Source organism: Panulirus ornatus, chromosome 17 (assembly GCF_036320965.1).
Source record: "Panulirus ornatus isolate Po-2019 chromosome 17, ASM3632096v1, whole genome shotgun sequence".
Classification (NCBI taxonomy): domain Eukaryota; kingdom Metazoa; phylum Arthropoda; class Malacostraca; order Decapoda; family Palinuridae; genus Panulirus; species Panulirus ornatus.
The window spans coordinates 15,070,001-15,082,579 of record NC_092240.1 but is presented as its reverse complement, the minus strand read 5'-3'; positions in this window follow the sequence as shown (position 1 = coordinate 15,082,579).

The following is a 12,579-nucleotide window of genomic DNA, read 5'->3' as shown; positions in this document are numbered from 1 at the left end:
TACACTATATATGTATATTTTTTTTTTTTTTTATCTTTTCATACTATTTGCCATTTCCCGCGTCAGCGAGGTAGCGTTAAGAACAAAGGACTGGGCCTTTGAGGGAATATCCTCAGCTGGCCCCCCTTCTCTGTTCCTTCTTTTGGAAAATTGAAAAAAAAAAAGAGAGGGGAGGATTTCCAGCCACCCGCTCCCTCCCCTTTTAGTCGCCTTCTACGACACACAGGGAATACGTGGGAAGTATTCTTTCTCCCCTATCCCAGGGATATATATATATATATATATATATATATATATATATATATATATATATATATATATATATATATATATAATGTGCGTGTGTGTGTACATGTGTGTGTGTGTGCGTGCGTGTGTGCATGCATTTAACTGCAGCGTTCATAAGTTCAAAACACTTGATCTCTTTCAAAGATCATTCCCCCAAAGTTTAGCCAATTTGATCGCCATTTAAACATAATGGTTCGCCCAATTACTCGAAAATCCCAAAGTTTAAATCGTTCCACATTACGGACGTAATGGGCTCCATCCCTCACCTAATATTGGCTGAAGACCCATCAATTTTCACCAAATATTTTCGAAAGGAACAGTAATTGTTTTTCTCACTTATAATCAAGTCTTGGTGTAATCATAGGTGACGTACCCCCCCCTCCATCCCCAACATTCCCCCCTATCCCCCCAACCTCTCCCTCCTCCTCCAACATCCTAAACTCCCCACCTCCACCTCACACACACCCCCCCACTCTTCACAGACTTACGATACAAGTCGGAACGTCGAGGTTATTGCGACCACAACCGCACTTAAAGTTCACTGACGTAAGATGGTCCCCAAAATCGCACATTAAATCTGCGTTTGATAGTTTCTTTTTATTTTTTTTTTTCCTTTCGTGGTTGCGAATGTAAGCGGGTTAAGCGTTCGTGTTTGCACCAAACGCTTCCTGTGTAAATCGTGTGTGTGTGTATGTGTGAGAGAGAGGTAGATAGATAGAGAGAGAGAGAGAGAGAGAGAGAGAGAGAGAGAGAGAGAGAGAGAGAGAGAGAGAGGACTCTCAGTAGATCATTTCACGTCCAGGTGCTCTTCTGGGGAGGCTCCTCCCTTAACTATTAATAATGGAGGTTTATCTTCAGGCTGGGGTGGGCCATAACGACGCCATGCATCAGGCGAAGGAGGAGGAAGGGAGAGAAGGAGGGAGGGAGGAGCCGCCGCCGCCTCTCTCCCTCCCATCAAGACACACTCGAACGCTCGCTCGCCTCTCTTTCTGCATCACTAGTTCTTCTGGGGTCTAGCCTGACTCCTCCGCTCTCTCTCTCTCTCTCTCTCTCTCTCTCTCTCTCTCTCTCTCTATCTATCTAGCTGTTACTGGCCCTCTACCTTTTGCTTGAGGTAACGCCGTGACTGAAGTCACCTTTGGTGAGGTTGTACCACTGTGAACAACAAATCTGTCACAAGTCTCTTGCTGAAAAAGGGGGGTTCAGATTTCCCCTGCTCCTGGATATAGTGCAAGAGCTCCAGGGGCAATAATGATAACATCTGTACATGTGTACACACACGTATATATATATATATACATATGATGTATTCTTTTCCTTGGCCACTTCCCGTACTTCAAGCAATTTGCATATGGATAAGAACGTCATACAGAACACAAATTCCCGTGAACAAGTTCCGCGGGAAGATCACGAAGCAGTTGTGAGGAGAGGTCATAACCCCTGAGAACTGTAGGTCAAAACCCCTGAAAAATATAGGTCAAAACCCCTGAAAAATATAGGTCATAACCCTCGAGAAATATAGGTCAAAACCCCCGAGAAATTTAGGTCAAAACCCTCGAGAAATATAGGTCAAAACCCCTGAAAAATATAGGTCAAAACCCCTGAAAAATATAGGTCAAAACCCCCGAGAAATATGGGTCAAAACCCCCGAGAAATATAGGTCAAAACCCCCGAGAAATATAGGTCAAAACCCCCGAGAAATATTGATCATACCCCTTGGGAAGTGTAGCTCATAACTCACTCAGAAATTCATGTCATGACTCTATGGGAAATTAGGTCATAACTCCTCAGTATGTCTTGACCCATGAGAAATATAGGTTACCATTCCTATGAAACTGTGAGTGTCTCATTCTGAAGAAGGAGAAAGATTATGGCATATGTGTCTACGTTAGACCGATGATGATCTTCGTAAACCACGAAGCTAAGTTTAAATATCACCTGATATACAATAGTATATAAGATATAGTATGACCTACACGTTATATGGGATCATGATGATACGAAGGGCGATTTTGAATGGGTTAACCATACCTCGAAAAGCCATTAGCTGTTGCTGTATTTTTTCCCTCCACAATAATAGCACTTTTAAGAATCGTATAGGATAATCTGAGCTGTCATTTGTTCAGCTACTTCACGGTGAAGAAAGAGAGCAATTCCTGTAGAAAACAGAGGATAGAAAACGGTGGAATCTGACCCACCAAGCTGCTCTCATAACATCAGTCTCTATTGATGTCTCAGGTAATCAGAGAGGGTGTAAATGATGTGACATTGATGTGGTAATGTCATACCACTCCCTTTTGCCTCTCTATCCCATCAAAATGTTATAGTTTTTCGTGAATTGATAGAAGACATCCATGCATTTGGTGACCGTTTTTCGTTAATACACCTCAAAAGATTTAAAAGAAGAATGCAGCCTTTTGTTTTAAATGACCAGATATGCTATGATAGGAGGAGGAGACAGACGAAATTTGATAGAATATGACACACACACACACACACACACACACACACACACACACACACACACACACACAGTTTTGTGTATATCGTCACATCAGTGAAATTCATTATACTCGTCATTATGGGAACAGGAGGCAAAAAGCGAGATATGCAAATAATGCTGAATTTCCTAAAGGCAAGCAGTAAATAGGAAAAATGTTGAATATCCTAAAGGAAAACTGTAGAAAAAAAGTGTTTATCCTAATGAAAAGCAGTAAAAAAGAGCAATATACTGAAGATTTTTAAAATAAACCAGTAAACAAGAAACATATGTTGGATATCCTAAAGGAAAGCAGTCAATAAGAAATATATGTTGGATATCATAAAGGAAAACGGTAAGAAATATACAATGAATATCCTAAAGAAGTGAGAAATTCATGTCGAATATCGTAAAAGGAAAACTTTAGATTAGAAATATTAGGTATATAGGCATTGGGAAAAGACGAAGTAGACTTTTCGGCGAACCTGGTGGAAATATGACATACATGGCATCCCAGAAATATGTATATCACTTGAAACGAGGTAGTAAATATAGATAGATATCTGCAATAGAGATATCCGACGAGAAATCAAGAGAGCAGATGCATTTCTTCCTTTTTTTTTCCTAAGATGAATGAGGATCAGATAGGAATCACAGATGGAAATAGGACAAGGAGGAACGTAAAGTAAACCAGATTTACTCTTGATGTGTATTTGAAGCAGCGAGACATAGATATGCAAAATACTCATATACATTATGCCAAGATGGGAGATAATGCTAATGTGTGGTCGACATATTTGCGGGAAAAAATTGAAGGAGCGATCATTCTTCATAACTTAAGTGGCAGCCGAAAAAGTTACGTGATGAGAGAATTTGATAAAAGAACGGAAAAAAAAGAGAGATATATCACAGTTACCAGATTTTAGAGAAGATGGGAGAAGATAACTATGAAGTGACATAGCATCAACATATAACTTTTATTCCATTTTTTCTTCCTATCACTTCACCTCAGGATCCTTTCGACTCTACAGCTCGAGAGGCTGCGTTACAGTCAGTATCAGGGAAAGAATGGTCTCCTTTACGGTGAGACTGTTATCTGACGAGTTTGTGCTTGCAGAGATACATGAGAAAGACTTTGCCGAAGGTGATTTTTCCACTCGCGGCGGCGTAATCACGTGCAGGTGGAGTACGGTAACGCCTGTAAGTGATTCACGGTAGAGAATATAAATCTCTCGAGAAACGTACGAGGAAGAGGATATGACGTATGCCGACGACGATCGCAGGGAAAGCGATTGAGGAAGAAGGTTGAGCAAGACCAGTGAGGACCGCACACACGACACGAGCAATGAGAGAGAGAGAGAGAGAGAGAGAGAGAGAGAGAGAGAGAGAGAGAGAGAGAGAGAGAGAGAGAGAGAGAGAGAGGTTCTTCTATGAATAAGCGACACGGAGAAGAAAGAAAGAACATCAGATTTCTTGATGAGTAAGAGTGATGCCCTTCGAAAAGGAAGAAGAAGAAGAAAAAATATGAAGAGGAGGAGGAAGAAGGAAGGAGGTGGAGTACGGAGAAGAAGAATTGTAGACCGACTTGTAATGCTAAGAGCGAAGAGAAAGGGTGAGGTGTTCATGAACTCACGATGCCAAGCATGGAGATAAAAAAAACCTCAAGCTAGGGTACTCGGTCAAGCTCGGGAACTCGGCGAACAAGCGAGACGAAGAACATGGTCGATGTAGGACCAGGTGACGTACGAATTGAAAAGTAGAAATGAGGACGAATTCTTGACGAACAGGTGACGTGAAAGGAAAGAGAAAGAAGAGGAGGAGGAGGGAGAGAGAGGTTGGTGTGAGTGGCTGAGTGGCTGGTGAGGAAGCCTCGTCACGAAGTGGACCAGCTGGGGAGACAGGGATAAATACTGAGAAGTTCCAGGTTGGCTGATCCACTTGTGCACAACCCGTAGAGAATGATGGGCTTGTGGCGCGGAGGAGGAGGAGGAGGGAAGAGGAGCTTGGTGGGCAGTAGTAGGTGAGAGAGAGAGAGAGAGAGAGAGAGAGAGAGAGAGAGAGAGAGAGAGAGAGAGAGAGAGAGAGAGAGAGAGAGAGAGTGCAAAGGGTAAATGAAAAACAGATGAACAACATGTTAAGACTGGAGAGGTTCAGGCTTTGTGGGCGGTTGGAAAAAGAAAAATGAGTAGTTTACGAAGACGAGAGATGGTTGATCAAAGGAAAAGGGTGGATGGAGTGACATAAGAGAAGAGATGGGGAGGAAGGTGGAAAGCGCAATAGACAAATGGGGGAAAACGAACGAGGAAAAAAGATTAGAGACACGATAAGAGGAATGTTAATGTGATGTGACCAGAGAAAGGAAAGGATGGTGAACAAAGCGAAGATGGAGGCAAGAGAGAAGGGGAAATGAGAAGGTAGCAGTTAGATGATAGAGAGGAGGAGGAGGAGGAAGAGGAGAGAAAGAACATGAAGAGAATACTCTTGACATGTTATCGTGCTTGCGAGATACCACACTGACACTAGTGGAATAATGTCGAATAATTCCTAAGATTAAGGGTACAAGTAACCTATACTTTATCTTCTTAAAGATAAAAACACTCGAATTAATTTCTGAAAGATATTATTTCTTTTATGATATTCTCTGAAATGAATGTTATATATGTTTAATGAAGGGGGGTGGAACAGCCACACAGAAAATGAGATTGGCAAATACAAACACGCTGGACGGAGTCCTAAGGACGTGCAGCCATGGGTATGAAAAGGACATTTTCATGTAATTTGAGCTTTTGTTTAACTAAAGGTAATTGGTGAATTCTGCCTACGATTTCTTTCTTTCGAACCGCCTCTCTGTATTCAAATATTGATGGAAGCTCTCTCTTGGATATGTCTATATTTCATTTAATTCCAAAACCTACTAAGAGTTATCTTTCCTTGATATGTTTCCGCAAACACAGCCTCTCCATAGCTCTTCTAAATTCAGTAATTACTTTACCCCCGACGTTTCTTCTGTGCTGTAGGAATCCAAAGGTGAAAGTTGAACATAAGTTCCTGTACAGAGTTTAAAGACACCGAGTCTACAATCCCTACCGTAGTGAGGTGGAGGCTTGAAGTGTTGTGTCAGTCACAGGGTCAATGTAGCTTGTAAGGCGAGGTAGGTCGGGTGTGAGGGGTGACGAGGGCGAGAGGAACTGAGGAAGAGTAGAGTGGGTGGGAATATGTCATGTCTTAACCCCGTCTGAGGTCAGGTGATGCGACCTCCTCTTCCATCTGATCATCAGGTCGTTTCTATGACCTATATAGGGAGGGGTGGGGTCGGTACTGTAGGTGAACCTGGCATGGAGGTTGGTCTATCCGATGTCGGATAGGCTGGTCTGGTCGTTAAGGGACTATGGTTAACAATGTTCGACTGTATGTGGACAGCTTCCAACAGCTTGGAGGCGTCGTGTGGAGTACGGATGCGAAGCTACAGGAACCTCACAGAAGGAGACCTGAATTTCTTTTTTGATATTCATAACTTTTTTTTTTATTTCATACTTGATCGCCGTTTCCCATGTTAGTGCGGTAGCGCTAGGAACAGATAAAGTTCTCATCCAGTCTCCATCTGTCATGTGTAATGCACCGAAGCCACAGCTCACTATCCACGACCAGGCCCCACAGACCTTTCCATGGTTTACCCCGGAGCTTTACATGCCCTGGGTCATTTCACTGACATCACGTCGACCGCTGTATGCCACATCGTTCCAATTCACTCTATCCTGTGCACGCCTTTCACCCTCCTGTATGTTCAGGCCCCGACCGCTCAAAATCTCTTTCACTCCATTCTTCCACCTCCAACTATTCTCCCTGTTCTTGTTGTTCCCTTTACTTCTGACACATATATCCTCTTTGTCAACCTTTTCTCACTCATTCTCTCCATTTGACAAAACCAACTCAACATACCATCTCCAGCTCTGTCAACCATATTCTTTTTATCACCACACATCTTTCTTACCTTTTCATTACTTACTCGATCAAACCACCTCACACCACATATTTGCCTTAAACATTTCATTTCCAACACATCCACCCTCCTCCGCACAGTCTTATCTAAGATAGCCCATGCCTCGCATCCGTATGATAATGCTAGGACTTCTATACCTTCAAACATACTCATTTTTGCCCTCCCAGATAAGGATCCCTTGTTTCCACACATTCTTCAGTGCTCCTAGAACCTTCGCCCCCTCACCCACCCCATGACTAACTTCCACTTCTGTGGCTCCATTCGCTGCTGTGTACACTTCCATGGATCTAAAGCACATAATTTCCTCACTTTTTCTCCATTTAAACTTGCAATCTAACTAACCTGTTCCTTAACCCTGCTAAACCTGATAATCTTATTCTCGACTTCTCCGTTCACACTCCCTTCCAAACTAGTCACTAACTTCTGCAGTCTCAATCTCGAATCTGCCACCAGTGCTGTATCATCAGCAAACAACATTGACGCGCTTTCCAAGGCCCTCTTATCCTCCAAGACTGCTTACTCGCCCTTCTCCAAGGTTTTCGCATTTACCTCCTTCACCAATTCAACCATAAACAAAGTGAACAACCATGGGAACATTACACACCCCTGCCGCAGACCGACCTTCACTTGAAACCACTCACCATCCTCTCTTCCAACCCGTATACATGCCTTACATCCATGATAAAAAAAACTTCTGGTTCCAGCACCTTTCCTCCCACACCGTATATTCTCGAGACCTTCCACAAGGCATCCCCATCAACCCTATGTTTTCTCCAGACCCATATTTACTTCTCTAAATGTTTCTCGTCCATTCTTTAAAGCAAACTGATCAACACATCGTGAACCACTTTTCAAACCAAACTGTTCTTCCCCAATCTCATGCCATGTACATGCCTTTACCTTCTCAGTCAACACCCTCTCATACAGCTTACTAGGTATACTTAATAAATACATACCTTTATACTTTGAACACTCGCATTTATTCCCCTCGTCTTGTACTATGGCACATTCCGCCAATCGTCAGGCACCTCACCATGATCCATACATACAATGAATATCCTCACCAACCAATCAGCAGCACAGTTACCTCCTTTCTTAATTCGTTCAACTGCAACACCTTTCACTTCAGCCGCCTTGCCACATCTTATCTTACTTAAGGCCTTCACCTCCTCTTCTCTCTTCACCAAACCACGCTCCCTGATTCTCTCACTTCGCATACCACCCCGAGCCATACATCCTATATCTGCCACCTAATCATCAAACACATTCAACGGTCCTTCAAAATACCGACTTCATATCCTCATCACTTCCCTGGAAGCTCTGCACCAACTCCACTCAAATATTTCACCAGCAACTTCTTCATCCACCACTCTCTACCCTTTCTAATCTTCCCAACGCCCACCTTTCGTATGCCCCATGGATCTCTCGCTTCCCATCCCTCACTCACTCTCCTTGCTTCATTACCTCTCTCCTTTTTCCATTCGACAATCAATCTCTTCTGATATTTCTTTACACAAATCTATTTTCCAAGCTCACTTACTCTCACCACTCTTCTCAAGATTTTCTTCTTTTCCGCAAACCTTTACAAATTTACACCCTCGCCCCCACAAGACAGTGATCAGACATCCCACCAGCTGCCCCTCTTAACGCATTTACATCCAAAATAAGTTCCTCTTTTACACACACAAACACACACAATATACATATATATATATATATATATATATATATATATATATATATATATATATATATTTATTTATCTATTTAATCATAATCAATCGGATCTCTTTCTTAAAAGGGTCCTAGTGTTAATCCATAACCATTGCTTTGGGAGATAATGCAGCTCCAAGACTGCACTACTTTTAGTTGTAGGGAAATGCAAACTCCTTTGGAGTGAAGTTCCTCCACGAGACTATACTCGCTCCCCTTCGTGAACCAACAGTGATACAGCCTCGCTGAAGGTAATCTATCCATGCGTACCCAAAGGCAGTTTGAGTCTGGTAACTCTCTCTCTCTCTCTCTCTCTCTCTCTCTCTCTATATATATATATATATATATATATTTATATATGTAGGGGTGTGGTGTTACCGGACTCCGCCTACACGTGGTTACAGTGAGTGGAAAGTCACATTTGGCGAGGATGTATCACTAGCAGTACGTTTCGTCAAGGAACATCTCGCTACAAAAGAATCAACATTTCCCTGCTACTGGACATAGCGCAGCTTTGGGCTGCAGGACCTCCTGGAAAGAGGTCATGGGTAACACCAGGACTCTGAAATTGGTCCTAGGGTGGTCACAAAACACACACACACACAGACACACACACACACACACGATACACAAACATACGCAAACACACATATATATCCCTAGGGATAGGGGAGAAAGAATACTTCCCACGTATTCCCTGCGTGTCGTAGAAGGCAGCTAAAAGAGGAGGGAGCGAGGGGCTGAAAATCTTTCCTTCTCGTTTCTAATTTCCAAAAAGAAGAAACAGAGAAGGGGGCCAAGTGAGGATATTTCCTCTAAGGCTCGGTCCTCTGATCTTAACGCTACCTCGCTAACGCGGGAAATGGCGAATGTATGAATATATATATATATATATATATATATATATATATATATATATATATATATATATACACAATAAGTGATAGTAATCGTAATGATAATAACAATAATAATAATGATGGAACAAAGCAGCCACTTGATTAAACTATCATCTTGCAAGTCATGTCACCTTCGTCTGCCCACACTGTGTGAGGATCAACTGTTATATTGCACAATTTCCCCCGAGATTACCGAGCCACATTGAGACCACCAGAGCAAAGCTAATATCCATAAAGACGAGTTTACTCTCGGTGGAAATCGCTGCTTGATGTTAATGCTTTCCTCTGAATTGATTCTTCATTAACGATAGCCATCATATCTTGAGCTATGTCTCTCGTTGATCTCTCTCTCTTTCTTTTGCTCTTATGTTCTGCTTAAGGCAATAATGGCTAGTCGAAGGGCAAGGGGGATGGGTGTATGTAGTTACAGGAGAGAGAACAATTAGGGTTGTCCTTATGTCTGCCACGATATGTTGATTTCCAAGGCTGATCTTGTGAGTGGTGCGTTCCCCCTCTTATGCACCCTGGGTATCTATAATGGAAGATGTACATTGGACTGGATGATAAAAATACGGGAGTGGAAGAGAAATTCCAACGACTCTAGGTTACAACATATGTAGAACGTAAATGATATCAGAATATATGCAGAGTGTGCATCATAAAACTTGGTATCTGATCTTGAACAGTTGACCAGTTTAGCTATAAAGTAAATATGTAAAGTAACTGGGAATAATTTATATATATATATATATATATATTCCTACGAGTCCACTGGGAAATGAAACACGATAAATTCCCAAGTGAGCTTTCGTGCAATAATCACATCATCAGGGGAGTTACAAGAAAGAAATATAAGTCAGTTGATATACAACGAAAAGACATAGCTAGAACACAGTATATATACACAGATATATATATTATATATTATCTATCTATCTATCTATCTATCTATATATATATATATATATATATATATATATATATATATATATATATATATATATATATATATATTCTAGAAAAAATGTGGAACGGGAATGAGGAGATCTCTCCCTCCACACGTATACCTGAACCAAATTCAGAACGCATCTCCTTTGTTTAAAACACAGCATCCATCTCTCCCTCATAAGAGATCCATGTGTAAAACAATATACCCAATGGCTCCAAATGTGATATCTATCACCCTGGCTGTGAACCCTTTGACATGTGATCAATATGAGAAACCTGTTCGAGACTCGTTTGCGTCGTGAGGAGAGAGAGAGAGAGAGAGAGAGAGAGAGAGAGAGAGAGAGAGAGAGAGAGAGAGAGAGAGAGGTCACTAAGGCTGGGAAGATGTTCGCTCGTCCTAGGACATTGACTCCTGGTGTGTGTGTGTGTGTGTGTGGGTTGTATATATATATTAGAGAGAGAGAGAGAGAGAGAGAGAGAGAGAGAGAGAGAGAGAGAGAGAGAGAGAGAGAGAGACCCCACACCACCCCTCGCTACACGGAGACGACACACATGACTTCTGTTTAGTTAACTGCCAGTAACTCTGTGGCCAGTGTGACAGGTTGGCCCAGTCACACGCAGGCTTGGGGGGGACAAGACAGACCGGTGTGTGGTGGGAACAGTGAGTGGCAGATGGTAGTGTTAAGAGTTTAGCTGTGAACGCCCTAGAATGGCTCTTCCGCACGAACCCTTCACTATTACAGCCACTCGCGTAGATTTCAAAATCTAAGAACGCTGTAGAAAGGCTGTTGCACCTGAACCCTTTTGTATTACAGCCACTCTCAGATTTCAAAATCTAAGAACGCTGTGGAAAAGGTTGTTTGAATTGTACTCTTCAATTTTACAGCTACTCTCGTAGATTTCAAAGTCTAAGAACTCTACACGAAGGCTGTTATACCTGTACCTTTCAAGATTACAGCCACTCATCTAGTTTCAGAATCTTAAAAACACACTAGAAAGATTGTCCGCCTGTAACCCTCAACATTACAGCTGTTTCTGTAGATTTCAAAATGTATAAACTCTCCAGAAAGATTGTCCTTCTGTGCTCTTCAACACTACAAAGTTCTTCTAAATCTCATAAGCGGTTGATGTTCCTTTAATACAAATTCCACGATGTATATAGACAAAAACGGAGATGTTCCTTTAATACAAATTCCACGATGTATATAGACAAAAAACTAAACTCCTTCGATGTCATTTCAATGGCTCACTTAATACTGTAATTGGGTGGCTCCATTGATGGTGTAGGATATTCATAATCACAGAAAACACAATTTAATCATTTTTTCTCAACACTTGAGGATCCGGGGCGTAATGGACTATCCCAAAATTGGTGGCGATTGCCTGGAAAGGACTATATTGAACAGACACCATCGCTGTATTTATGGAAACTCTTCATCTCCCCCACATCATATTTACTTCCTATATTCGAACATTAGAATCGACCTTTCTTACTATTTTTCTCGAGGGTAATTCTATGGTCTCCTTAGCAGCCATAAGGGGATAGTCCACATTGTAGACATACGAGGATAGTCTACTTAGTGAACTCTCCATGCGTGGACAGTTCACTAAGACATACGAGGATAGATCAGTTATTAGCCATATGGGAATAGTTTTCTTAGTAACCATACAGGGATAGTCCACTTAGCCGTACGAGGATAGTCCAGTTAATAGTCAAATGGGGATAGTCCGCTTAGAAGCCACGCTAGCCCCCAAAGGTATCAAAGTAATGATATGCAGATAATGAACGTCATCTGCAGATCTGTACTAGCCCTGGACTCTTCCTTTAAATCGTTGATGACTGAGAACGAATTGTAAAAAAAAAAATGATGTAAATGAGAAGCCTTAATAGTCACGTGTATACGTGGTCTTGCGCCATTTAAGCACATTTAAATTTAACTACTTGAGTTAAATCTTAATGTAAAAGTATAGGGAAAGTTTAAATGTAAAAAGCTCGAGTGCGAGTGTAAGTGTAAACTTAGTAATGAAGTGTAGTTGAAACTGTAAGTGTAAACCTGAAGTGTATGTGTAAATATAAACGTGAGAATAAGATGAATGCGTAAAGAATGGTGCAAAACTACATTACATGCGTAAATGATTCTCAGACCAAGTTGAAAAGCGCATTTGTAAATAACACAATTCTAATCGTAAATATATCAACCAAGCTCGTTGTAAATATGAGACTTGAAAACAAAAACACAAATCCAATTGTA